This window comes from Scophthalmus maximus, chromosome 3 (assembly GCF_022379125.1).
Source record: "Scophthalmus maximus strain ysfricsl-2021 chromosome 3, ASM2237912v1, whole genome shotgun sequence".
Classification (NCBI taxonomy): domain Eukaryota; kingdom Metazoa; phylum Chordata; class Actinopteri; order Pleuronectiformes; family Scophthalmidae; genus Scophthalmus; species Scophthalmus maximus.
This window is the reverse complement of record NC_061517.1, coordinates 332501-337500: the sequence shown is the minus strand read 5'-3', so window position 1 is coordinate 337500 and position 5000 is coordinate 332501. Positions and strand designations below refer to the sequence as shown.

The 5000-nt window shown below is 44.0% G+C and overlaps 1 protein-coding gene across 1 annotated transcript in view; it reads right to left on the bottom strand.

The window, feature by feature from the left end:
- si:dkey-70p6.1 (uncharacterized protein LOC570575 homolog) overlaps positions 1–3282 on the bottom strand; it is a 10613-nt gene extending 7331 nt beyond the window's left edge. The window contains exon 1 of the mRNA XM_035645239.2: positions 2707–3282. The gene's annotated coding sequence lies outside the window, so the exon portion shown is untranslated. The remainder of the gene's footprint in view (positions 1–2706) is intronic.
- Between the last annotated feature and the right edge of the window lie 1718 nt (positions 3283–5000).

Genomic DNA, 5000 nt, shown 5'->3' with positions numbered 1-5000 from the left:
GGATGGATGGTGGATGGATGGATGATGGATGGATGGATGATGTTGGATGATATTGGTCACATTGGGTGGATGATGAATGATGGATGGATGATGGATGGATGATGGATCGATGGATGATGGATGATGGATGATGGCTGATGGATGGTGGATGGATGATGGATGGATGATGGATCGATGGATGATGGATGATGGATGATGGCTGATGGATGGTGGATGGATGGGTGATGGATGTATGGATGAGGAATGGATGGATGATGGATGATGGATGATGGCTGATGGCTGATGGATGGTGGATGGATGATGGATAGTGGATGGATGATGGATGGGTGATGGATGGTGGATGATGGATGGATGATAGTGGTCACAGTGGATGGATGGATGGTGGATAGATGGATGATGGATAGATGGATGATGTTGGATAATATTGGTCACATTGGGTGGATGATGAATGATGGATGGATGATTGATGATGGATGGATGATGGATGGATGGATGATGATCGATGGATGATGGATGGATGGATGGATGGATGGCTGCAGCAATGATAAAAATTGATCAGGTTAAAATTACTAAAAATATAATTTTACAGCTTTAACACATTCCAGTTTCCTCTCATGTTTAATGAAGTATCAGATCCATCAGATCATCAGATCATCAGATCATCAGATCATCAGATCCATCAGATCATCAGATCCATCAGATCATCACATCCATCAGATCATCATATCATCAGATCCATCACATCCATCAGATCATCAGATCATCAGATCATCAGATCAGATCATGAGATCCATCAGATCATCAGATCAGATCAGGAGATCCATCAGATCATCAGATCATCAGATCAGATCATGAGATCCATCAGATCATCAGATCAGATCAGGAGATCCATCAGATCATCAGATCATCAGATCATCAGATCCATCAGATCCATCAGATCATCAGATCATCAGATCCATCAGATCCATCACATCCATCAGATCATCAGATCCATCAGATCATCAGATCATCAGATCATCAGATCATCAGATCCATCAGATCATCAGATCAGATCATCAGATCATCAGATCCATCAGATCATCAGATCCATCACATCCATCAGATCATCAGATCATCAGATCCATCAGATCCATCAGATCATCAGATCCATCAGATCCATCAGATCCATCAAATCATCAGATCCATCAGGAAAATGACAGATCAGCTGTTGACTTGGATCCAATCTCATCAATCAAAAGCTTTTTAATGGTAAAAGTATATTTATGACTGGCGACACATTTAACCAATGAATCCTCATCAGATCATATTTTACAGGCAACACTGACAAAACATAATTATATCAAACACATACTAATGTCATAATTCCTGCAAACATAAAGAATTTGTGTGTTTTTCTGATGAGGCCACGAAGTGAAACACGACATTATGGTTGAATGCAGATAGAAAGAAATATTTTAACATCTTATAGAAATGTTCTACATTTGCATATTTACATGTATGTTGATTATTAATATGAGTGGAGCTGCAGCCAGCGGCCGATCTGCTCCGGTCTGGATCAACCACCTGGGAGCAGGAACCTCACCCTCCTTGTGTGCGAGTGTGTGTGTGAGTGTGTGTGTGTGTGTGTGTGAGTGTGTGTGTGTGTGTGTGTGTCTGTGAGTGTGTGTGTGTGTGTGTGTGTGTGTGAGTGTTTGTGTGAGAGGGAGAGGGGTGGAGTGTGTGTGTGTGGGGGGGGGGGGGTTGCTATTGTGTGAGAATGTGAATTAGGTCAAATGTTTGCTGGCAACAAGCTGAACGTGAGAGAAGCTGCAGCCTCAGAGACGAACAGCGTCACGTCATTAAACATTATAATAAACATTATTAATCTGAATCGATCTGGTCACATGATTCAAGAGGCTTTATCGAGCAGCTGAGACAAAAACAGAATCCTCAGCATCACGTTGTTTTTTAGTAATTCATCCTTCATTGAAATGAAGGAAGTGAGACTCTCGACCGAGCTGGACGATCTGTGGCTCATCAATCACCCAGTCAGGGTGACGGCTCGGCTCGCCTCGGCTCGGCTCGGCTCGGCGGCCCGCTCCGGCCCGCTCCGGTCCGGTGCAGCGTCCCAGTGCCGCGCCTCTGGGCCCCGACACCTCGGGCTGCAGTGACGCTGGAGACAACAGGTTACTACCGGACACAGGGTGTGAACGGGGGGGGGGGCGACGCAGAGAGCTGTGATCACCTCTGTCCTCCAGATTGAGGATGTAAAGGATGTTGTGTCCCTGAGGTCAGCCCCCCCCCTCCCCAATTTATTATATGATGGGGGGGCTGCACACGTCAACGGAAGCTCTAACGTTAATGGTCTTTATGTTCAGTCTGTTACGCAGGAGAACCGCTCGACCGGACGCGTCCTGCGCCTCCAGCTCGTCACGTCACATGAGTTCTGTGATGGATCCGTTCATTTGGGGGTTTAACCCCCTCGCCCCCCCCCCCCCCCCCCCAATAAAAGGGGGTGATGCAGTGTCTGAGGTGGGCGCGCACGTGTCAGTGCTAGAAACGGGCTGAACACAAAGGAACCAGCGACTCGTCTCCTGCATCAACACACGATGTTCAGTGCGCGTGAAGCTTATCGAGCAGAATCTATCGGCACATATGAACGACCCACCCCCCCCCCCCCCGAGCCCGGTGCTCTGCGGTGTCGCCTCCCGGTTCTCCCTCACTCACTCAGAGATCTGTGGAGCATCTTCCTCCTCCTCCTCCTCCTCAGCGTTCTGCCTCCACACGGACCACGAGCCGCTGCCCGCGCGCATAATCGATCACCGGCGACACCTCGTCGTTGCTGTCGGTCTTCGCCGAGCGGGACTGCAGCATGTCGCAATGTGGCGTCCGTGAGCGTCCGACCCGTCCGCGCTCCGGCACCGGAGAGTCGACGCGTCCTGGTTCCGCCCGGTTCCTCCGCGGTCCCTCAAGCTCCGTCCATCCCGCCGCGCGTCCCCTCGGCTCCGCTCGGTGCTTCCATGTGACACGCGCAGAGCCGGAGACCCCCGTTATCTCCTGTCTCCGGAGTCTAGCGCCACCCCTCGGTGAGACGAGGACCTGCCGGAGGATTCATCCAGTTTCAGCCTCCAGTGAAACTCAGAGAAACGTCAACACACGAAACAGTTTATGCTTTATGATTCATTTTGATCCGTGACGAGTTCAGTCAACAGGTCAAACTGTTTGTTCTTCTGACCACGTGAGAGGGGTCAAAGTGAATTTGGCTTCAAAACAAGATCACGTGACCTCTGACCTGTGACCCGTGACCTGTAGAACCTTCGTCCTTTTCTCTTCGAACCTTGAAACTCTCTCACACCTTCACATCCTCCGTCACCGGCTCCACCTGCTCCACCTGCTGGTGTGTTGGAGCATCGCGGAGGACGAACCACCTATCAGGCTGCAGACGACCGTGTTGCTGTATGAGGGTCGATCCGTGCCCAACCCGCCGGCTGTGGTATGACGTGTTATTAGTGACGTGTTATTAGTGACGTGTTATTAGTGACGTGTTATTAGTGATGTGTTATTAGTGACGTGTTATTAGTGATGTGTTATTAGTGATGTGTTATTAGTGATGTGTTATTAGTGATGTGTTATTAGTGACATGTTATTAGTGACGTGTTATTAGTGATGTGTTATTAGTGACGTGTTATTAGTGATGTGTTATTAGTGACGTGTTATTAGTGATGTGTTATTAGTAACGTGTTATTAGTGACGTGTATTAGTAACGTGTTATTAGTGATGTGTTATTAGTGATGTGTTATTAGTGATGTGTTATTAGTGATGTGTTATTAGTGATGTGTTATTAGTGATGTGTTATTAGTGACATGTTATTAGTGATGTGTTATTAGTGATGTGTTATTAGTGACGTGTTATTAGTGATGTGTTATTAGTGACACGTTATTAGTGATGTGTTATTAGTGATGTGTTATTAGTGATGTGTTATTAGTGACGTGTTATTAGTGACGTGTTATTAGTGATGTGTTATTAGTGACTTGTTATTAGTGATGTGTTATTAGTGACACGTTATTAGTGATGTGTTATTAGTGATGTGTTATTAGTGACGTGTTATTAGTGATGTGTTATTAGTGATGTGTTATTAGTGATGTGTTATTAGTGACGTGTTATTAGTGATGTGTTATTAGTGACGTGTTATTAGTGATGTGTTATTAGTGATGTGTTATTAGTGACGTGTTATTAGTGACGTGTTATTAGTGATGTGTTATTAGTGATGTGTTATTAGTGATGTGTTATTAGTGATGTGTTATTAGTGATGTGTTATTAGTGACGTGTTATTAGTGACGTGTTATTAGTGACGTGTTATTAGTGACGTGTTATTAGTGATGTGTTATTAGTGACACGTTATTAGTGACGTGTTATTAGTGATGTGTTATTAGTGATGTGTTATTAGTGATGTGTTATAAGTGACACGTTATTAGTGATGTGTTATTAGTGATGTGTTATTAGTGACACGTTATTAGTGATGTGTTATTAGTGACTTGTTATTAGTGATGTGTTATTAGTGACGTGTTATTAGTGATGTGTTATTAGTGATGTGTTATTAGTGATGTGTTATTAGTGACACGTTATAAGTGTTGTGTTATTAGTGATGTGTTATTAGTGACATGTTATTAGTGATGTGTTATTAGTGACACGTTATAAGTGTTGTGTTATTAGTGATGTGTTATTAGTGACATGTTATTAGTGACACGTTATTAGTGACACGTTATTAGTGATGTGTTATTAGTGATGTGTTATAAGTGATGTGTTATTAGTGACACGTTATTAGTGATGTGTTATTAGTGATGTGTTATTAATGATGTGTTATTAGTGATGTGTTATTAGTGATGTGTTATTAGTGACATGTTATTAGTGACATGTTATTAGTGACATGTTATTAGTGATGTGTTATTAGTGATGTGTTATTAGTGACGTGTTATTAGTGATGTGTTATTAGTGATGTGTTATTAGTGACGTGTTATTAG